Source organism: Macaca thibetana, chromosome 14, assembly GCF_024542745.1.
Source record: "Macaca thibetana thibetana isolate TM-01 chromosome 14, ASM2454274v1, whole genome shotgun sequence".
Classification (NCBI taxonomy): Eukaryota; Metazoa; Chordata; class Mammalia; order Primates; family Cercopithecidae; genus Macaca; species Macaca thibetana.
The window spans coordinates 73,429,712-73,454,193 of NC_065591.1; the positions used below are offsets into that span (position 1 = coordinate 73,429,712).

Consider the following 24,482-nt stretch of genomic DNA (forward strand, 5'->3'; position numbering starts at 1 on the left):
TACTTCTTAGTAAGGAAGTTAACATAGAGAAATGGTTCTTAAAATATGGTCCCCTGACCAAGTGATGACCATAATCATTATCATCACTTAAGAACTTGTTAATAACGTCAGTTATGGGGTCTCTACCCAGAACGATTGAATCAGAAAATTCAGGTGTGAAGTCCAGTTATCTACACTTGAATAAAACCCACAATGTATTATATATCTGATGCACACTAAAGTTTGAGAATTACTGACCTAAATTACCTGTAAATATTCTCTGGCTCTATAAATTATTTTTTAATAGTTTAACTTATGGTCAACTAACTTCAGTTCATATCCATTACCTATGTAACTCACAAAGAATATAATGAGGATACTAACGTGAGAAAGAATCAGGAACTGAATAAATTAAAAAATTGGATATAGTAAGGAGGCTACAAAGACTTTAGACCTTGGACTTAGACTTGTACTGATGAGGAATCATAAAAATAAGAGATAAACAATATTTAAAAGGATTCAAACTTAAAAAAAATAGAACAATAAAAACACATTATCAAAGTAATGAGAACAATCAGACTTTTAGGATTTGGGGACACAAGAAGTGAGAAGAGTCCTAACAATTCATTTATTTCAACTGTCTCATTTTGTTCATAAGAACCTGAAACACAGATAAAAGAGGTACATTATCTCAAGAGCCAACTTGTGGAAAAATAAAAACATGAATCAATATGTAGTAGGTGATTTTAAAATACTTATTGAACTATATCAAATGGATTCGTTGAGTGGAGGTAAGACAAATTAGTTTCTATATGCGGATGACTGTGTACTTCACTGAACAATTTGGACATAGCTTTAAAAAATTCATGTAGGAATCCATTTACTATGCCACCGTCTAGAGACATTTTTGGAACTTCCAGGATTAGCTTTCAACTTAAAATTATCTAGAAATGAGTCATGTTCAACCTATTTTATCATATCTTGATTTCTCATTACACCATGAATCAGAAAGTTGGCCTCAGATCTCTATATAGGGCTGAATCTTATGTAGCCCTAGCTAGAGCCGACAGCAGGTCTGGTCTCATGCCTGAAAACAATACAAAAAAAATTAAAACAATACAAAAACAATTTTCCAATGGTTAAGAAAGCATTTTCATATGAAACGTCACTGAATTTCTCATAAAACATTATTGAAAGAGATGATGCGATTTAACTGTATCACTTTGGTATGATGATGAAACATACTTAAACAATAAATCATCTTTTAAAATTTTTCAATCATTAAATTTAGCAGCTTAAATGTTTGATGTTTAATAAAACTAAATGGTCTCTTCTATTGTATGTCAATTTTCTTTTCATTTATTCAGCAAACATTTTGCACTTACTGTAGGTCTTGACAATCTGAAGATGGCTACAATATTCCTATCCTAAGGAATTTATAGTTCAAGACACCAGGAAAATATAATCTAATCATTGTTATGAAATGATCTGTTTTAAGCCTAAGCACATACAGAATTCATCAATTAATTTTAATGAACAAGTCCATTATACATTAATTCAGAATTTCCAAGGTAATCTAAATTATGAAGAGTTACTAGAATCATTAGATATTTAAGCAACATAGGTAGGATTCAGAGTCAATTAATGTTTGAATATTTCTGACATTACAGATAGAGAATTAATCATATTAACATATAATTTTATTATTTGGAGCAAATATAAGATAAATGTTACCTATATTTTGTAGGTAAGGAGACAGAAAACCAGGAATTTTTAGTGACTTTTCAAAGTCACACATCAAGTCAATGGGATTCAGGATTCTTAGTCAAATCAAATTCTGAGAGCAAAGTTTTTTTCTAGTCAGTAAGAATATTTTGCTTTTTAGGGACAAGGAGAGAGTCAAACAGGGAAAGTGTGATCAAGGGAGAAGGAGATAGACAAGGGGAAGAAAAGAGAGATTATAAGTATAAAGTTTTCTTATATGTCTTCTTTACATATTCATATTCATTCATTTATATAAGCAGCAAGTAATTGACAATTTTATAAGCCAGTAAACATTTATCAACCTAGACATCACCATTTTCCAAGGAACAGGAAGTTTTAGCCAATCTAGAGATGTAAAAAGTGGAATATTTTTTATTGTCTTCTATTACTTTTTCAGCCTCAAGTCATCTAGGTCTTCTAAGATATATTACATTTTTATATTTTATGTTACTTCATTTTAACATTAATAATATTTTTTAAAAATCATGCCACAGAGAATAGGATAGCCATAGGAAGGAGTATGTGCCACTATTCACAGAACCAATTTTTAGAATCTGAATAAAGTTGGAATGTTATTAGTGTAACTTGCCTTTGAGAAAGGATAGAATAATTTATTACTTGCACAAACTGGCTCTGAGTAACCCTAATGATGAATTTTGTAACACCTCCTTGGAGGAGTCTTGTTCTTTGTCAGTTTCAAAGTTATTTTCCCTTAATATTCTTTTTCCTATAGAGAATCCCTGGGAGCATACACAGAGAATCACTACGTTATCCATAGGTAGAGGGAATAATAACATTTTTCTCTTTCCAATAAGAACAATTCCAATTACTTTTAATTGCAGGAAGATTATACATTTTTGGAAGATTGTCATCTTTGCCACCCTTAAGTTGTTGTCACAGTCCATTATTGCTCTGAGATACCTTTTGGTCCCATGTCCCTCCCTGGTGTAGAAAGTCACTATGACTTCTTAATAGAGGATAGAAGTTTCTCCATATTTTGGCATTGTCCACCTCTTGAAATATCATACTTTGTTACCCTTCCTATGTGTCCTGCATTCATCCTCTACCTATTCTCAGAAAACATCATTTGTTATCATGTCTCTCTAAAAATGTGATACTGTTTTCAGGGCCTCAGGTACCTCTCATATATCCTTTAAACCTTGCAGGTTTCTACTACAAAAGCAAGGTGAATAGTTGCGACCATTGTGAAAGCTTTTTCTGGTAGAATGGGTACTTACTATCATGATGTCTCATATTCATTATCTTGTGTCTCATATTCATTATCTTGTTACAGCACCCACTATATTCTTTTTCAAGTGTTTTGTCAGTTGTGTCCAAGCTCTGAGCCCAGAGGCGATACTGCAGTCTTCTTTGTAGCTCTAGCATCCCTTCCAGAGTTGGAATGCACATGTCAACATAGTATGCTCTACAGAATAAAGAATTATATGAAGCCCAAGAGGAAATTAAAAAAAGATAAATTCTGGCAAATATGATTTTTTTTCAATTGTCGAGATGGAAACAATAAAATTATATCTAACACTTAGAAAGTGACTGCTTTGTGTCAGGCACTGTTCTACATGCTTTATGTAAATGTGCACCTAATTAATTCTTACTCCCACTTCATGGGGAAGACACTATCATTATCTCTGTTTTATCAATCATAAAATGGACACACACATTGGTTAAGTAACTCACTTAAGACCACCCAATTTGGGCACAGAAACGATATAAACCAGGTAAATGAATTAGCATGAGAAAGGTAAAATATCTCATCAATAATTTTTATGTTGATTACATGTTGTCATGATACTGTTTGGGAGATATTGAGGTAAATGGAAATGTAGTATTAAAATTAATTTCACCTGTTTCTTTTTACACTATTAAAATGTACTCGTAAATTAAAAAAAAAAAAATACCATACTCTACCATCTCTCACCAGTCTTGGGAAAAATGTCTAGGAATAGCTTAGATGTATGAACTCACTTAATTCCACTTCCTATAGAGTGAGCTTTAGTTTAGTTACTAGCAAATAGTGTGCTGGGGATAGATCTAAGGACGAAGAGATATTTAAATACTGGTTCTACATTGATTACCAGTTACCATTTAAGTTGTCTTATTCTGATCAGGATTTTTGTAACGTTTTTATAAATTCATAGGGTTTCAATATCCTCATCTCTGAAAGGAAAACAGCATAGACCCAATCTTCCTTGATTGGCTTGAAGATGAAATAGGTAATGCTCAAGAAGTGCTAAGCACAGAATCTACTGCAAAAAGAACCAAGTTAAAAAGATACAACCAAGAAGATCCACCTCTCAATGTGATTTCTGTTAAAACTGCACTTTTGGCTAGTCAGGAATTCACATGGCAACCATGATGATAATGAAAGAGGAGAGATACAGTGAATTGGAAAGAAATGAAAGGTGAGGCACTACACTTTTTATTCCTTTTTTTAAAATTAAAAAGTAGTAACTCAAATATCAAAATTGTGCAAGGCAGTCATATGAGTTACTTGCAGACTCTCTTCATTACCTCTCTATGAGGCTATCTTTCATATGACATATTAGCTCCACACTTCCTAGCTTGTGACTCAGAATGTTGTGTGAACACTTTATTCTGACCATCTATGATACATCTGAATTATGACCCTGTTCTCAGTTCCCTCTACCCCTGCAGGTAGACAATACAAGTACTGAGTTCTGAATCAGAACTTAGATTCATTTTCTAAGCTTCTGAGATTTTTAAAAATCTTGCCTATTTTATTCAATGTTTTCTTCTACAAAAGCTTAGCCAAGCAAGAGATTTATGCACAACCGAGAGATACAAAAATGAAAGGAAGTGAAAGAAATTTTTCTCACATGCTCACCTTCTGCTCATGTGAAATAGGCCTTATTCTGGAACCATGCAGAACCTTTTGTGCCTTTTCTGTTTCCTTAAACTAAGGCTCCTAATTGGTGTTCTCTTAGAGGATTAAGGAAAATAAATATGTATGAGGCCACCAAAATTAGGATATTGGTGGTCTTTCAACATTCCCTAAACAGTAGATTTAATGTAAATCAAACTGAACATATCCTTCCTACAGCTTATGAAAAGTCTTTGAGTTGACAGTTTTACTATGTTGCTTTGAGGTGTATTTTCCAAGGAGAAAACACTGAGGCTGAGAGACAGATTTAGAGAAAAAGATTTGTTTTCACACATTCATATAGTACTCAATCTCTCTAAGTTTATGTAATAGTTACTCAAACTCCCTTGATACTTCCCTAGCCCACATTCTGGGTTGTCTCTCCCTACAGCAAACTGAAACTACACTGAAAATAAATTAAATATTCATCAGCCTAAAAGGATCTCTTCACATGTCCCCAGGGAACAGCCACAGGGAGAAATGCAGTAATAAAATATTTTTTACAAACAACCCAATATGCCAGTATTGACAACAATATCTACTTGTTATATGTTATCTTTATTTTTCTAGAACACTGCAATTCATAACTTTAGTGTTTCTAGTTTGCTTTTTATTAAAAAAATAAACTAGCAGCTACCTCTCACTCAGATAATTTTTACTTAACAATATAGACTCATAAAACATTACTTTTACCGATTTGCAACATGCTATGATTTTTATTCTTTGGGGATGACAATTATTTCACTTTTCAATGCTTGTTTTGTTTTTCTTTTTCTGACCTATTCTGTTTATGTCTCAAAATATATTCTTAAAAGCATATCAAAATGCAAAATGTCAGAGGCAAATAAGGGTCAAGTTTACAACTTACTGTTCTAGCAGTGGTATACTGCTCTCACATTTGCATAAAATAATATTATATTTATGAAATATAGTATTTATATCAAGGCTTTGTTAAGTTTTAATTCTATGATCTTCACTGAAGTTGAAATACTTTATTTGGACTTATAATGGATAGTGAATTCAATTTTATAGTACAGACACAGATTTTAAAATAAAAATATTTAAACAGAATTACACACACATACACATATATATGTTTTATATATATACATATATATGGATATATGTATGTATATATACATATATGTATGTGTGTGTATATATAAAATCAAGGCTAAATTCCAGATTGAGCTGATACCCATAACACTGCTAGAAGTAAAGCAGCAGCTAATTTAGACATGCCCACAATAAAAACAAGAATATGAAAGAGATGGGTTCACGGTCTTGGGTTGACATAATTTTTAATATAAACTAAGAGAAGCCAAATTACACAACACACTTTGTGTCCAAAAAAGTATTAATTTATACTGTAAATATAAACACAAATATAGGCCAGCCACACTGAAACCAATGGGAGATAAGAATATAGTTACAGCACAGGTATGTGAGCTAACAGTGTTTATCAGGTGTGTGACAGTAAAACTGCTCTCGGTAATTATTTAAGAGAATAGAAAAGTCTCCTGAAGATTGATGATGAGAAAAAGTAAATTTGTAAGTTTATCAACCACTTTACAACAATTTTTTAGAATGGATTAGCATTCATAGAATTTGTAAAGATTTCAAGAAAGTAGTGATTATGGAAGCCTACCTGTGTTTACAAGAAGTCATGCCAACAATATATTTTTCTTTCACACTGGATCTCTTAATAAGGAATTATTTTAAGAGGGAGTGGTTTCAGTAAAGTTTTGACAAAATTTCACATGAGGTAGATCCTTACCAATAGAATGAAAGCATATAGAATAAAGGATGTATAGTTAAATGAATTTGTAGTTTAATCACTGCTGGCAAAATGAGTTATTGCAACATTGTCAAGCCAGAGCGAGACTTTCTGGCAGGATGTTAGATGGCATCCCATTCAAAATCATAGGTGCCAGTGCAGGTGACATAGAAAGCTGACATACTGAATTCACTGATGAGAATGTGGCTGACTGGCTACGCTAATTAAGTTGGGTTACAGACTTAAGATTTAAAAAGGTCTTATTAGGTAGGGTATAATAAGTTGAATTTTATTTGTTTTAAAAATCACGTGCCTATTTGTGCATGGCACAGTGGAACACACAAGATTTATTTCAGTACTTGCTAATCTTCTGTGAATGTGATAATAAGAGTAACTAGCTAAAAATACTAATTTTTGTGCACCATCTCACAAATGTTAAATCATAATAATTTTCATGAGTGGTTACTGGAAAGTTATTATTTTAAAAAATCATGTCAGTAATTTTTATCATTGTGAAGGTCTTAGTAACTATGATCTATATAAAAGAGAACTGAAACTCAAGAAGTTTACAGAGGAGATATACAAAATGTCTGTAAAGCTTCTTTGTAAATAGTAAGTGGCTATATGCATTGGAAGGTTATAATTATTTGCCTCTAAATTATAGGACATATATGATGAATTTTAAACATTGAAAATTGATATTTTCTCAGAAATGTTAACTAAGTCTAAACTGCCATGGTTGCTTAAATCTCTGTCTTTTCTCTTATTCTCATATATTTTTAAAGGTAAATAGACTGGTTAATGTGGCTCTCTACATTGGAGAGGTGTTTTAATGCTCTTTTCAATAGTTTTCTTTTTTACCTAAGGCTATGGTTGGAGGATGTACCAAATTTGCCGACAAAAGAGAAAGTAGGGGGAATCCAGGAAATCTAAGGCACATCAGTCATACTTGACTTATCTGTGATAAGCCTAAGAAAACCTAGATAACGTGACCAAGGTGACCAAGGTGGTCAGTGAAATCAGAAAGAATAACAGCTGAGTTTCCCACCGTGCTCATAATGACGTTCCTCTAGAGTCTGAAGGGAAACAGACACACTTAAATTGACAAGTATATGAGCTAGTGATGGTATTTTCTGGTTTTCTGTTACTAACTGTCTTCGCTCCTCAAGTCCTTAGCTAAAGACTTTGTACTTTCTCAGTTATCCAACATCAGGTCCCTGAATCAAGAAGAATGTCTATTTTACCATTTTACAGGTATGCCTGACCCTGCCAGGAAACATCCCATCAAATCCAGCCTCTTATTTGCATTTGCCAACCAGATACTTTAGATCCAGTCACTGTAATGCAAAATATCAAAAACGTGAGGAAACATTGAGCATATTATTTTTCTTTTTGTATTGGAAATATTGTTTTGTTGTTATTGTTACATTTAAGGAGAACAGTAAGGGATTTTTAAAAAATAACAGTGGAGGATCAAAAAAAAAAACGCAACTCAGTCACTAGGAGGAACAAAAAATTGATTGGAAACCATCAGTCTAAAATTAAACAAAACCATGAATACATAATATGGTCATTGTATCAGGGGTATTTGAACTAAAGTAACTCCATTTTAAATAGGAGCTGGGTAAAATTAGGCTAAAACCTACTGGGCTGCATTCCCAGATGGTTACGAGATTTTAAGTCACAGGTTGAGATAAGAGGTCAGCACAAAATACGGGTCATAAAGACCTTGCTGATAAAACAGTTACAGCAAAGGAGTCCGCCAAAACCCACCAAAACCAAAATGGCAACAACAGTGTCCTCTGGTTGTCCTCACTGCTACACTCCAATGAGCTCCATGACAGTTTACAAATGCCATGGCAATGTCAGGAAGTTACCCCACGTGGTCTAAAAAGGGGAGGCATGAATAATCCACCCCTTGTTTGTCATATCATCAAGAAATAGCCATAAAAATGGGGAACCAGCAGCCCTCAGGGCTGCTCTATGGAGCAACCATTCTTTTATTCTTTTATTTTCTTAGTAAACTTGCTTTCACTTTGCACTGTGGACTCGCCCTAAATTCTTTCTTGCACAAAATCCAAGAACCTTGGGGTCTGGATCGGGACTTCTTTCCTGTGACATATATCTAGTGACCACAAAGGGACTATAGTGCAGAAACCCTGACTCAACGTCTACCTTTGGGTATGTATTGGGGTCCTATAACATATTTCTGGCGAACAACAGAAGGGAAGGTGCTGAGGAGACTCCTCGATGCAAAGGAAATAGACTGCAGCACTGACTGGATGACTTTGGGTAAGTGGTGGGGTACCCAGGTAAAGGATGGAATTGGGTTAAAGGCCCAATTTAGGGGAGTCAGAGTCTCTCTTAAGACAGAGTGGGTTAGAGGCCCCTCTTAATAAAAGGCAAGGACACTTGACCAACCTTGGGTTAGAGACCCAACTTAGGAGGGTTAGAGTGCCTTTTAAGATTTAGGGGGTTAGAGGCCCCTCTCAGTACAGTCCCTCTTGGTTAAAAACAGGTTTGGCAGTGTCTCTCAGTAAAGTCCTTCTTCGTTAAAAACAGGTTCGGCAGTGTGAGATGTTAACTGCTATTCTCTTTGGATTCATCTGCCTTTCACTCTTTGCTGATGGCTGTGGGTGACAGGGTTAGGCATGTACAAGATCTTAGAAAATGGGGAAGTTTTTCTTCCCTAAAAAGGGAAACTTGAGAGCTATTAGAATTGCTGGAAAAAAATCGCTTCACAACAGCAGCCGCAACCACCTGAGTTTTTCACTGTCGCTGCAATGGGTGGGCCTTTCTCTGGCCTCCCTGATCATTTCACCTTCCCTACACTGCCACAGGCAATACTTTCCTTCTCTAGTTTCCCTTTCTTATCTTTTCTGTTACTCAGGTAAACCATCTTGCCCAGAGACCACGTGTTGAAACTTCAAGTCTGAGACTGGATTAAAGATGACGGGGCCCATCTGGGGGCAAATTTAAGTCTTGCCAGTTTGATATTGGGTGCTAAGCAGAGTGGCTAAGGTCTCTGCCTAATCACACCTATTTTGCTCTGGCCAGAATGAAAAAATAATAATTTTCCTTTACGATACGTTTTGGCCCCCAGGACAACGGTACCGCAAGCCGGATCACTAGGGCCTCTCAGGGAATGAGACCCAGAAGCCTAGAACGCTGGCAAAAGGGTAAAAATTTCTTACCAGTCAGGTTTCAGGCTTCTCTCTCTCTGTGCAAACCGCTGAATGAGTGGTAAAAATAATCAGTGTTTATCTCCTCTGTAAAGTTAGGATTAATGCAAAAAAGAATTCTGAGGCTAGTCTTAAGCTGGTGTATTTTGTGCTATGAATTCGTTTTTCTGTGTTAAGCGGTACTTTAGGATAAAACACAGGCTTAGAACACCTGTGAGCCCGCTTTTCAAGACGACCCAGCAAGCTGGTCAGTAGTAAACTTGGCTACAGGTCTCTGAAACAAACAAAAAAACTGGATTAAGTCTCCACCTTGTTTTATGTCCTTGGGAGCTTCAACCTTTAACCTTAACCTTTAAAAGCTATCTTTTAACCATATGGCGGGACATTTTCTTGGTCTCCGCCTTCCAGGGAACAGGAATTTTACCGTTCATGGTCATAGTTAGCTCTAAAAATTATATTAAGTAGTTAAAAGACTTTGCAAGCTCGAAATTAACTACTCTAGAACCTTTCTGGGAAAGAAAACAGAGGTTCCCCTATATTGTAGCTTAGTAGCTACCGTTTTGCACTTTCACATTGGTGGTCTGGGTTCGATTCCCTGCCTAGGAAGAAAGTCATTTGTCATTTAATAACTGCATGACCTTCTCTATTCTCTTCTCCTCTGCGGACTGTCTCAAATTTTCCTTCTCTAAGCACCTAGGAGGTTACCTTTGGTAAAGCTTAGAAGATAGAAATATTGGCTACTTGGCATGACTAAAATCCGGTAATAAGAGATATGAAAGAATTTCTTTTTAAAAAAGCACTATGATTAAAAGTCAGCTTAATTAAAAGTGGATAAACAAGCTGTAGATATATTTACAAGGCCTTTATGTTTTTCTCTTCTTTGAACTTGTTTTTCTGAAAAAAAAAAATTCTTCTCAATAAACTAAATTTTTTTTCTCTCTCTCTTTTTTTTTTTGTCTTGCTACTCTTAATGCACACATGAGAGGCCCTAAGATAACTTCTAGTAGCCTGGATCTCCTTGGGAAAAACAGAGGAGGTGCCACAGACCCCATTTTGGGAAAAGAAAACCTGTTTTCCTCATGAAACCCCAGGAGTTAAAAGTAAATAGATCCCTCTCAAAATCAAAGGCTCTGTTCTGTTTTGGATTATGTTATCTGATGGTTTTGAGTTTTGAGGATATCAGAAATTACTTTGCATTATAAAAGAGCTTTACTGTGTAATAACTAGGTAGGAAATACGCTTTGCGAGATGGCTAATAGTCGTTATGGAGGGATACTTGACTCTTTGCATACTTGGATCAAAGAAGAATGCTCTTGGCCTCCTGGGAATAAGAAAACATCCCCACCTCCCACTGGGAGATGAGATTCCCATGAATGATGGGCTGATTACAAAATGGGCTGATTGGCTTTGGGTTGCCTTGCAATAAAATGCAAAGTAAAATCACTGCATTGTCTTCTGCAGTATTTACCTCCTTTGGGGATCCAAGAACCAGTAAAAATAGCACCCTTAATTTTAGGGATCTGTCTTTGCCTTTAGATGCTTATTCACTGCTTATTTTGCCCAGAAACGCATGCTTTCCTGGTCCTGTTCCTCCATGGGCCGCACGCTGAAGCCAGTAATCCAATCAATAAACTGGCAAATGAAAAATCTTAAAAGTGTTAAATCTTCTGTCTATTTATATGTGTTGTATGTTCATACATAAAAAGGTCTAATTAATTGGCTTAAAGAAATAAGCACTTAAAATATTTTGTCAGAAAAATAGAAACTTTAATAATGCCTTTTTGTTTACATGACTTTACTAATCTTTTGGAAATATAGAGTTTTAAAAATTAAAACTAAATTTTTTAGTTTTAAAATAAATGTCTTATTTTAAATAAAATAAAATAAAATAAATAAAAATTTTTTATTTACTTAAAAAAATAAAATGGTAAAATAAAATGTCATAAAAACGTAGACATTTGGTTTAAATTAAGGTCAAATATCAAATTTGCAAAATGCTTTAAAGTCAAACTGTTTCTTTGACTTTTGAAAATTGTTCAATTTACCTACCTTAAAGCCATTAGATTCTAGATAAGACCTGCGGACATGTGGAATTAGCCATGCCCCCTAGCTATATAAAGAAAATTATAAAGAAAAATTTTATCTAAGAAAGAATCTTGTATGGTAAATTCTTGTCTTGAAATAAAATGACTGCTTGTTTAACAGGCGGAATTTTTAGGGCAAGTCAAAAAGCCAAAAATGTCTCAGATGATCTGTGTAAGTCATGAAAGGATTTGTGAAAGGGAATTTATGTAAGAAATGTACAATTTGAAGGTTGTTAGGCCTCCTAAATGCTTCATAAAATGCCACTATGATGCTTACTGTACAACTTGCCTGCTTAAGTAAGGTAAGGCCTGGCGACACGTGAAGTTAGCCATGCCCCTAGCTATGCTGCAGTGTCAGCCCTTATCGGCATTTCTGCCTGGTGTGTCCCAGGCTAGGCCCCACACCTAGTACACAATTAAAACCCCTTACGAAGGTTTTCACTAAAAATAAAAGTCACTAAAAGTTAACATTGCAACATGTAATTAAGATTATTAAAGAAACAGTTTTACATGTAAGGTGTATAAGGAAAGTAGAATGTGCTTTTGGTAAAAGATTGTAAGAAGGCATGAGAACATAGTTTTTTTGGCTAAAGGGTTAAAAACTTGTTTTAAGTTAAATGGAATAAAGCTAAAGGTTTAAACAGTTGTGGAAGGTTTATTAAAAAAATCAATTGTAAAATAAATTCTGTGTGTGGACACTGGCTAAATTTAAAGGGGTGTTATTCAGTTTTTCCATAAATATTGGAATTAAAGCACAACAGGTGTTTCTTAAAGCACTAATTTGCTGTTTCACACGCAAAAAAAGTAAAGAGCTATAAAAAGCTTGTAAGAATCTTACCTTATGGTTAAACACTAAAATTGGGTAAATATGTCTATAAGGTTTTATTAAAACTTGGGTCTAACATTAATAATACATGAATGTAAAGGTAAAATGTGGCTTATTTGGTATAAAAACCATACTGGAAGCATTATAAAATGTGAAATGGTATTGTGCTTTCTTTGGGCTATATTTATATAAATGTGTTATTGTTATATGTTCCAAAGTTATGGGCAACTCCTATAATTCTATATAACTTAGCATATGTTATTAATAATTATAACTGTTATGTAAAATTTTGTGTGCCACATAAGTAACCAACTTTTCTTATTAATTGTAGCTTTAATAGTGGCTGTCCTAAAACTTTTTATCATCCACAGACAATTGTTGTCTTGTTTTAATCCTCTTTAGGAGGTAGTTTAAAATCAATTATAGAACTCTAGCAGGAGTTCTTAAATGCAAGTTTTCTGATAACTTTGGAAATTGTGACATCAGAATAGAGGAAAAAACTTTCAAAACTCTCATAAAGAACTGAAATGTTCATAACCCTGAAACAAAAGTTAACCTGCATGGACTAAACTGAAAAAATCTAATCTTTTTAACTTTGTTAATATGTTTCTATTCCTTTGTTTTATTTTTCAGAGTCAAGTAAACTATTCTTTCGAGCTATTTACAGCTTTAAAAAGTTAAGTGTACTCCTATGAACAAAATTCAGAGCATATTTATTTCTCTCTACCTGTTTTCTTCAGAATTTGGAAACTAGTTGTGAGTATTCTTAACTTATGGCAATATAGCTATTTGCATAAGTGCAATAAGAATCTGTTTTCTTTTGTAACAATACACAATTGGAGAATAGCTATTTGCATAAGTGCAATAAGAATCTGTTTTCTTTTGTAACAATACACAATTGGAGAAATTGGTTATTTTAACAAGGCTTTGACTGGAATATTGTGCTTTCCTTTAAGGAATCAAACCTGACTTGTAGAGCAAAGAAAAGCCCTTAGGGGAACTGGTCTTATATCTTGCCTACAACAGTCCTTGTTCAGGGTTTCTGACCTGTGGTAAGTAAAGAATGTCACTTTCTAACAGGTCCAGAAGCTGCAAGTTCTGGGACCTCAAGAGGAAAGAAATTTACCCAACTCATAGGTATTTAAGGGTACAAACCCATGGCTGGACTCAGCTTTAAAAAAGTTGTATCTAAAATTCCCTCTATGGAACAGAGTTTTGGGAAAGCCAATTTAAAAAGAGCCTATATGAAAAATAGTCATTCTTGTTGCACTTTATACAAATAATCAGGCCAAGTATAGTAAAGCAAATCAGTCTTACCATTATTTTAGTAAAAATGGGAAACTGGAAAAAGAAATAATATGTTTCAAAAGCTATGGTACACTTGTTATTAAATTCTAGTCTCATCAGTGGTTTTTAAGTTTGTTTCTGCAATTTAGGCTAACCCTACTTATTCCTGTGAATCAACCAGTGATCTCTGACTGCTGCTCAGAACAAGAGGGATGGATAATATAAATATCTAAATCAGTATTCTAATTCTAGGCACATTACAATCAGCTAACAACCCCATATCAGCTTCGTTCCAACAGTTGCTCAGTTTATGAAAAGCTTTCTAATTTAGTTTACTTGGAATAACTTTACCTATTTTGCTTTACTCTTGTGGAATATATTGCTGTTATACTCTTTGTGTAGGAATACAGGACAAGCTTGCTGAGTGTTTTCTTAAATTATACACTTATTCATCTTCCAAATATCATCTTTTGTCAAAACTCAAGAGTTATAAATGGACCTTACCATACTTATGCTTTCTGATTGAGCTCCTTTCTATCCTGAATGCAAAAGACCCTCATAGTTAGACAGAAATATCATCACCCCTATTCAGCCCGAAGAAGTTACAAAAGATGGCTTTTCATCCCTCTGCAACCCTTAGAATTAAGGGTTCTCTTATAAAAGGGAGGGGAGAAATGTCAGTGGCGTTTGAACCAAAGCGACTCCATCTTAAATAGGAGCTGGGTAAAATGAGGCTGAAACCTACTGGGCTGCATTCCCAGAGAGTTAAGGAATTCTAAGTCACAGGATGTGACAGGAGGTCAGCACAAAATACAGGTCATAAAGACCTTGCTGATAAAACAGGATTCAGTAAAGGAGTCAGCCAAAATCCACCAAAACCAAAATAGTGACAAGAGTGACTGCTGGTGGTCCTCACTGCTGGACTCCCATCAGTGCCATGACAGTTTACAAATGTCATGGCAACTTCAGGAAGTTACCCTATATGGTCTAAAAAGGGGAGGCATGAATAATCCACCTCTTGTTTAGCTTATCATCAAGAAATAAACATAAAAATGGGCAAACAGCAGCCCTCAGAGCTGCTCTATGAACTAGCCATTTTTTATTCCTTTATTTTCTTAGTAAACTTGCTTTCACCTTGCACTGAGGACTCGCCTTCAATTCTTTCTTGCGCGAGATCCAAGAACCTTCTCTTGGGGTCTGGATAGGGACCCTTTCCTGTAACAACTGTAGCTGGGTGTGTGAAAAGATCATATATAAAACGTATGCCGATCAAATCTTTATTGCTACAGAATGTAAGATTTAGTCTAAATAAAAGAAAGCCTTTTGAGTTGTTCTAAATGACACATTATTTAGAATGAGTAAACACTATCCAATTACCTGAGTATTCAGTAAGACAATTTATAATCACTTCAAGAATGCTCTATTTTGTAATATTGTACAGAAAAAAAGAGTGGGATAGTTTTCCAAATTATTGCTTCTATTTAAATAACGATGATAGTAATAAATATCATTATAAAAGCACATGCATAAATCAATTCATAAATTAACATTACTTTGCAAAATGAGCCTAGAAAACAGAAGACTTCATATTGCTATCCATGCCCATTTACAGCTTCAATCGACACATTACTAGGCAGATATTCTTTCTTTAAAGCTAGAAATAAACTTAGAAATATGTCTTTCTGAAAAGTATGCAGGCTGTCCCTGTAGGAATATACTTGAAGCCAACAGCACTGAGATGTCCTCAGTCACTGTAGCAAATGATGAACGTCCAAAAATATTCTGCTCCTTAAACAGGTTGATTTTTTTTTAACCTTGTGTGATTTATGCAGAGAATCTGTAAAACATTCCAGTTCATCAAAAGTCTAATTTACATACATTTAAAGGACATTGTGGAAAATAATTAACTACTGAATGCATCACAATTCAGAGTGAATGTTGACTGAGAATTTTTAGAACCTTAAATGGAAAATGAGGAGGTTAAATAAGTATACTGAATTGGTAGGGGGAACAAAAAGAAAAAAAAGAGAAAAGGGGAAGGAGGAGAGGAGAAGAAAGAGGAAGAGGAAAAGTGACGAGCCGGGAGAAGTTGCTTTTCTTGCAATGCTTCATATCCTAAACTCATGTGAAATAAAGAACTTTTGATTCCTTTCCCCTCTATTTTTTATGATTGAATAATTTTCTTGCTTTCTGGCCATCAACTTGTAGTGTATTAAAATGATTACATATCTGTGTGCATGTAGCAAACCCATCTCACCAAGTTGTAGCTTAGAGACTTGCAAGGAAGGAGACACTGGCTTGTGAAAGTCAAACTAAATTCCAAGTCAAGATTGTACTTCCCATCACTGACATACATAGGTAAAATCTCAATTAAAAATTCAGACATTTTAATAATTTTGAAAAGCATCTACTATTGTAGTGGTAATTTTCTAAATGTTTGAATATTCAAGGATATTACCTGATATATTAAAACTTATTTTATTATTCTCTTTACCTTTCCTCACAATGACATGGGAGCTGGCTCTTGCATAGCCAGTAGAATGGTTTTATTATACCTGATTCCACTCTAATGACAACAAACAGAACAAGACATTTGAGCTTATTTTCACTATTTAAATCTCAAACAAGTGGAATATTACATAATAGTTTCCTGAGGTTAAATCAGGAATTATTATTATGTATTTAATTATTTGTTTGTTTATGTTTTCAGAGACCAGGTCTTGCTTTCTCACCTAGTGGCACCATCACAGCTCACTGCAACCTCAAACCCTTGGGCACAGTGATCCTTCCTGCCGTGGTCTGCTGACTAGCTAGGACTACATGCCTGTGACACCACTCCTGGCTAATTATATTTATTTTTATTTTTTTGTAGAGTGGAGGTCTCACTATGTTGCCAAGCTGGTCTCAAACACCTGGCCTCAAGTGATGCTCCTGCCTGGGCCTCCCAAAGTGCTGGGATTACAGACATGAACCACCACACCCAGTCTAGAAATTATTAATTTCTATTTATATTCATACTTCAAGCTATAGATAGTTTATATGTAAACAATAATTTCACAACAAAAACTTTCTATTTTTTTAAAGAATGCATAGTGAATTACTAGTTTACACAGGATGATTGCCCAAATAAATAAATTTGAAGTTGAAGAACAACATGGATAAGATGAGGCTGTCTAGAGAGGGAACTAATTTAAAACTTGGAGAGTGAATCTGCACGTGTGATTCTAGGCAGTATTTTCTCTAAATAGTGCAATTATTAATAGGTGAATTAAGAAATTAATGAAATATCTGCCATTTAACATCTGAACTTTGTCTTTTTTTTTTTTCTTTTGAGGCAGAGTCTCGTTCTGTCACCCAGGCTGGAGTGCAGTGGCGTGATCTCAGTTCACTGCAACCTCTGCCTCCCAGGTTCAAGCAATTCTCCTGCATCAGTCTCCTGAGTAGCTAGGGTTATAGGTGCCTGCCACTGAGTCCAGCTAAGTTTTTTTTAAATGATTATTTATTTTTATTTTTTAAGTGGATATGGGGTTTCACTACATTGGCCAGGCTGGTCTCAAACTCCTGACCTCAGGTGATCTGCCTGCCTCAGGCTCCCAAATTTCTGGGATTACAAGTTTGAACCACCACACTCAGCCTTGTCTTTCTATTTGATCCATGTAAAATTTAATTAAAACCAATTCTGGTTTAATGGGATCTACCCCATCTGCACCCAAGTCTTCTAAACTGGAAAAAAAAATACATCAGAAATAATTTTGTCCTTTATTTGCACAGTACCTTTACACTTACTCTATATATTTAGAGAACTCCAGTTCCCAAAGACCGTTAACATCTGTACTTCCAAAGAGTTGTTTCCAGCCAAGAGACATGTTAATGTCAGTTCTGACTCCCCACACAGAAAGATAGGTATAAGGAAAGAGAATAAGGACAGTAAGACAAGGGCTACTGTAGCCTTGGTAATTGGTTAGCTAGATTAGAGTCTTAAAAATATATAGGAAATGATGCCTATTATCTATATTTTGATTTAGAACAAAGACATACACACATATAATTTTGTTTTATTTTTTTATTATTTTTGTATTTTTTTAAGTATGAATATGCAAATACAGTAAACTATGTTTATATTTAAGCTATTCAAAATGCAGTGTTAATACCCAGTGGAAAACAGGTAATTTCATTGCTTTCTTTTTGAAGTGCTTTCTTCATTGAATTATCTTGATACTTTAGTATGTATATAAATGTGTACAAATATTATTAAATACATAGCAACATAACTGTGTTCCTCACAACGTGTGCATACAAGAAACAAAAGAGGTGAAAGAGATAGGTCATATCAAATTAGAAAATGAAGCATAGAGTGAAGGGATTTGTGCTTGTAACCTAACAATTGATTTGAAAAAAATATATATACCATTAAAGGACATTTTACTAAAATCAAACACCCCTTCCCAATGTAACAGAAAATTAGCAATGTCCTTCCTTGCTGTTAACTTGAAAGGCTGTTAAGAATATAAGAATTACTCTTTTTCACCACCAGGTGGCTCACTTTCTATACCAATGCCTGATCAGAGATGCCACTGTGGCCCCGAGACTAGAGATAATACAATTCCCACTAGAGGGTGTTGAAAGAAGAAAAGCAATTCTTTCAGAGCAGACCTGAAGTCCTGAACAAGGAAACACCTGAACTACAGCTAAGATTTCCTCAGCAGCCTGGGAGACAGAGCGACATCCTGTCTAAATGAAAAAAAGAGAACTGTCTTACAGAGACTGAATAAATGAGGTGATTTTAGATTAGGGACATTTAAAACCAGATGGAGACTTGTCTAATAACCATTCTGTGTCCAAGTCCAAAATGTTTGACAGACTTCTCAAATGCATTCATAATGTGAGACGGGTATTTGCAGGGGAGGAAGGTACTGAGAGAGAGAGAAAAGAAAGCAACCTTGAAATAAAACAATAAATCACATTATATAATTTTGATTGAGTTTGGAATTAGAATGGAAAAAAAGTAAGGAAAAGGGGAAAAGAAAATAAGCCAGCAAAGTTGAAAAATGTAATATGGAAAGGAAATTCGCTTTTCTAGATTAGCAAGATTGCTCTTAGCAATTATATTTTCTCTAGTAAACTGCATTTTACTAGAGACTGCATTGTACTTTCTTTGTACTACCTTCTAAACTGCATTTTACTAGAAAAAATATAATAGGCCAGTAGCCATAGAAGCTTGTAACATTATCCAATATATTGCTATAAAAAAACCTTACCATCTGGATCCTAATTCTCCTCAATATTTAAACTGTGCAGCATTTTCTTCTCTTCATCCTAATTTATAGCTATCACTCAACGCAGCCCTGAAGGGTGCATGCAATGTGCCATTGTTAGAGCTAGTGTATAATCCAAGGTAATTTGGGGAAAATCACCTTAAGAGTATAACTACATGGTTTCCTCAGTATTCGGCACCTGTTTGCATTTCACAAAAGCTTATAGGTTTTCTTCTTCGTTTTTTTTTTCTTTCCTTGCTTTTGCGTTGGTAAGCATTGGTCTGCAACGTCACCATGCATATGTAGAAATGCCTGGGACGGCACCATCAATCCTACCCCACAGATTGGTAAGAACTGAAAGGTATGTGACCTAACAGCACTGAACATTGTTGATAACCCACTTCTTTGGCTTAATCCATAATATTTATTCATTACCTTTATTTTAATAAAATTCTCAAAATACCAATTCACCAAGATGCCCAGGAATGGTTGTCAGATGTAGAAGGAACAAAATTGTGTAAAGACTAAGAAGGCTGGCGACTAGGAGCCAGAACAATGACAGAAGAGTCATCACCTCTGGCTGTAAGCAAAATGAAATTGATTCCCTCTCAGAAAAGACGGCTTTGAATGGTGATCTATAATGTGCATGTAATTGGTTAACTCTTTAACCTACCTCACAAATCTGTTCACCTGGGGAGAAAGGTGAGTGAGGAAGACCAAGAAGGAGAAAGCTCACCCAACAACTTAATTAAATTACATTTCACTTCCACAGCAGGCCTGGTTAAGATTACATCTTTGGATCTTTTAGGTTGCTGGCTGAGTTGGACATCTTTGGCAAAACATAAACAAATAGAGAGTATTCTCTGTATTCTCTCTCTCTCCAAGATTCCACTCTAAGTGCACACCATCCACCCAACATGAAAAAAAGAATTATGTGTCCTCTGTCTCCTTCGCTCCTTCTGATCTCTCTATTTTACTAGGAGCAATATCAGCTGAGCCATCAGCTGCCACAGCACCATGGAGAGAGTAATATAAGCAGGTCTATGGCAAGTTTGACTGTGAATTAAAGTGTGAAGTAACAAAAAGTAAAGTTGTGCTCTCTTTGTGTGTTTGTTGTTGTGTAGCAGACTAGAGAATCTATTTTCTCAAAATACTTTATGAATATTCAATGTAGAAACTACAAATACTATGGAAGCTAAAGGCAATACCAGACAATATACATTAAATATTTGTTAGAGAGTGAAAGTCCCTATTGGATGCTGCAGAGTGATCACTTGCATTAAATATTAATGACAAGTAAAGAAGGTAACTGTTCTTTCTTTGTACTACCTTCTAAAGAGGCAGCAGACAACCTGTGTGTATGGTCTTTTTGCTCAAAGGATAGGTCCCTGGAGTTGTCAGAGAAAGTACCTGGATGTTTGAGCTTGAAAATTCCTGACCCCAGGTGATAACTTCTCTTTTAAGCATACATCTAGATCTGCCCGAAAGTTGTGTGTCATGCTTCTCCATCAGAACTGAGGTCATCCCCATCAAAACAGCATGCCACAGCTCAAAGGCACTTCCCAGAAGAGTAATGAAAAGAGACTAATGTTTTTAAAAGTGTACTACACATACAAAGTGATGCTTGTAAAAACAGTCACAAAAACTGTGTCTTCTGATTTTCTGCTTACCACAGACTTCACTCTTGGTGCTATATTCTGCAATAACCCAGAGGCACCATGAGCCTGACTTGTGTTTGGGACTCATCTTCTGAAGAGCATTTTCTTTATGATCATTTCAATTCAATTGGATAAATTATGGTTATCAGTCTCTCGTAAAACTTCTTGTGAAATTATGTATATGAAACAATTAAAATGAATATTAAAGGGTGAAGACATTAAGTTGTTGAAATTTTTCTTTATTAACTTTTTTACTCTGAAATTGGCTAAAAAATATGTACAGTCAAGGAATATTCGGGGTGATAATTTATGCAGATTAGTATCACTAAAACAAGTAGACTCAAATCAATAAGCTACAGTTTTCTTTGAAGTTTTATAAATACAGATCTGTTAACTAAGAAACCTCTAAATTCACAACTAGATTCTAGCTCATTTTAGTAGAAGAAATCCTCTCCAGTTAATTATTTCTGTCCATTAATCACTTTACCCACCTCACCACAAGAGTGAGTTATAGCAAACAAATATTTCCCCTCTTCAAATCCACATCATCCATATATGTATAAGAGCTCTAAAAGATGAAAAGACATTTGATTCCTAGCTTTCCTTGACAAATACAGCAATTTGCATGAATATTAAACTTCTGTGATTCAGCAACTTTCACTCCTGTCTATATCACCGAATGTTAAATGCCAAAGAAGAGTTTGAATCCATAGCTCCCACCACTTGGCTTTTATTTTACAAGACTGAGGTATGTTTTTCCCAGGAGAAGAAGAGCATTTAAAGGTCTTTAAATTACACATGCTGAGTTGCATAACAATTGTCAACTAACTGAAAAGGTTAGAAGCGCACGCTTTTGCTAAATGTGAAGTTGCCTATGAATCACAAAATGAGGCTGTCTCATTATCTGCAGAATATTTCTAAGGGTTGGGAGAGAGAAGTAGAGTCACCCGTCTGCACTAAAACTTCTTTAATCAGAAGAATCCTGCTAAACTATCAAGCCCTTACTGTTCTGCTTCTTTAGCAAAAAAAAAAAAAAAAAAAAAAAAAAAAAAAAAAAAAAAAAAAGACTTTCTCAGTTAAAGTAAACGCTGTGATTGAGAAGGTTTTCCCATGCCTAAAACAAGAAATGGCAAGAGCCTACCTGAAAGTAGATTGTGAGGTAGCTGGCACATTAGGAAAGAAAGCGACTAGGAAGCAGTCTTACCTTCAGTGTGAAGCAACCTCCTCACCAGGCAGGCTGGCTTTTGGAAGAGTATGCCCTCTTGCCAAGGCTGGCGAAGCAGCTGGGAAGAAGTGGGCTGTCTGCCACTAGCTGTGACAGCTGCGTGTTACCAGTCCCTCAGATACTGGACTCTAGCGCTCCTCCAACAAATCAGGCAGTGGCCGCTTGTACCTCAGCAGAGGAAGCTGGGACTGCAGTTGCTAACGCTGCCTCACTTGAGGGGAAAGCACTGGTGTGTGTGTGTGTGTGTGTGTGTGTGTGTGTGTGTGTGTGTGTGTGTGTGTGTGTGTGTGTGTGTGTGTGTCGCGCGTACACTAACTGCCAGCTCTAGGCTGTGCCGATGTGTTCTGCATACTCAAACTGCTCCTGCCAAGAGGAGTCTCCTCCACACAGACCCCAGCCTCCCCGCTGAGGAATCACAGTCCGCTGACCTTGCTGCTGGGGAATCTGGCTGAACGGCTCACTCATCAATAGATTCAACAATCAATCAAATAAAAGAGATTGGATCAGCATCAGATAGGGACAAGTGCTTCCCCCATGAGCACTGAAATTTTTTTAAAAGATATCTCTATTCAACATTTTATATTTAGAATTGATTTTTTCTTCTCTTTAAGCCATGATGTCTTGAACACAAAGTCTAATTGATGAGCCCCTAAGTTAAAACTTTTCAAGTTGTTTTCCCAGGCAGGATGAAATCTTATCTAGAAGCCAATTCAAAACATTTATTCCAGAGACCTGTCAGATGCAGACTTGAACTTATAACAATCAAGTTATGATGAGTCAGGCTAATGAACTGCTTCTAAAACCAGGGATTTCATGTCACCATACATAGCAGAAATGTTTGGAACCACAGATAAAATCTATGTTTGAATCCAACCTCAGTTTTCTCTAACATTAATCCAACGAAAATTATGAGGAAATCCCTGTGCTGAGTGCTGTGCTAATAATTATATGAATTTCTTTATAAGACACACTACCATTATTAAGTACATAATCTTGAGCCAGTCATTTAAATTTATTGTTCTTTAACTTTTTCATCAGTAAAATTGTAGGTGTTTCTATGAGTCATTTATTTAAAAGTACACATGAAAATGATTTGTAAACTATAAAAGGTTAATTGTACATTACAGATTTTTTTTAATCGCCATAAAGAATGTGCAATGCTCTATGAGACATAAATGAAACTCTTCAGGGTCTATACACTAAATGATATTAGAAAGTTTCATTGCTGAGCTCCCAGTTAATACCTGTGATTTCAAAGTCTAGAGCTGACCTACCTGAAAAGCCAGAAAAGAACTTATGCACCCCCTTACCATGTTTTTTCTCTGAAAAATAAATAAATAAATAAAATAAAAAACAAGAAAAAGGAATCCTGGAAAACTAAGATGAAATTTTCTTCTCTGAAATTAGGGTCGCAATATTATACCAAACTCAAATCCCAGAAACACAATGTAGTGGGAAAGAGCAGAAATGGGAATCAAGACACTTGGTGTCAATCTGAGATCCATCACCACGTCCTTTAACATTGTCTATAATAGTGATGATGGTAATAACCACCACTGCCACCAAAACAAGCACACACTGGAAGCCAACATTTACAGAGTGCTTACTACCAGGCAGGATTGTTTTAGGCATCCTGCATGTATTAACATTTTTACTCCTCACAACAGCATCATGAGGTAGATAATATTATCATCTTCATTTTGCAGATTAGGGTAACAATGCATAGAGGAGGAAAGTTAATGTCTAACAAGCTTGCCATGGCTCTCTTTTATTAATTGAGGGAGCTATGGTAACTATTTACATTTTTAAAACTTTCTACCTGGAAACCATTCTAAGCATACAAAAAATTGCAAGAATAATAATAAAAATACCTTCTATGCCCTTTAATCAGATTTATTTATTAGTAACATTTCCTCCATTTACTTGATCATTTGATATATAGGGTGAAAGTGAGAAACTTGAGCTATTTGAACATAATATGCATATATTATGCCCCTTTACTAATTATTTCAGTGTACATTTCATTAGAATGGAGGTATTGCACTACATAACCAAATAGTTTTATAAACATCAGTAAATTTAACAGTGATATAAGTTTAATTTATTGTCCATTTTCCAATTGGTCATTTAAACCAATAATGGGCTTCAGAGCACTTTTTTCTTTAGAAGCGTTTCCAAAATATCATATGTAGTTGTCATGTATTTTTGGTCTCCTTTAAAATACGAGAATTAAAATTTGTCTTTGACTTTATGACATTTTTGAATGACATCATTGAGAATGCATTTATCTCTTTTTTAATGAGCATTTCTAATTTTCCATTTGTATCATGTTTCTTAATGACTGGATTCAGGTTATGCATTTTCAGACAGAATACTGCAAAATTGTTGTGTTTCTCTCAGACTCTCATATATGAAGGTGTACAAAGTCCATCTGTACTCATTGGTTCTGTAAATTCTGATAACATAATCATATGCTTGTTTTTATTTTTACACCATATAAATACTTTTTTTTCTCTTTTAACTATTAAGTGACCTGTAGGAAAACA

The 24,482-nt window shown here is 35.1% G+C and overlaps 1 protein-coding gene across 1 annotated transcript in view; it reads right to left on the reverse strand.

Annotated features, from left to right (window-relative positions):
- Nucleotides 1-22,455, reverse strand: part of TENM4 (teneurin transmembrane protein 4) — a 3,098,737-nt gene extending 3,076,282 nt beyond the window's left edge. Inside the window, exon 1 of the mRNA XM_050757454.1 lies at nt 21,916-22,455. The gene's annotated coding sequence lies outside the window, so the exon portion shown is untranslated. The remainder of the gene's footprint in view (nt 1-21,915) is intronic.
- Nucleotides 22,456-24,482: the final 2,027 nt, after the last annotated feature.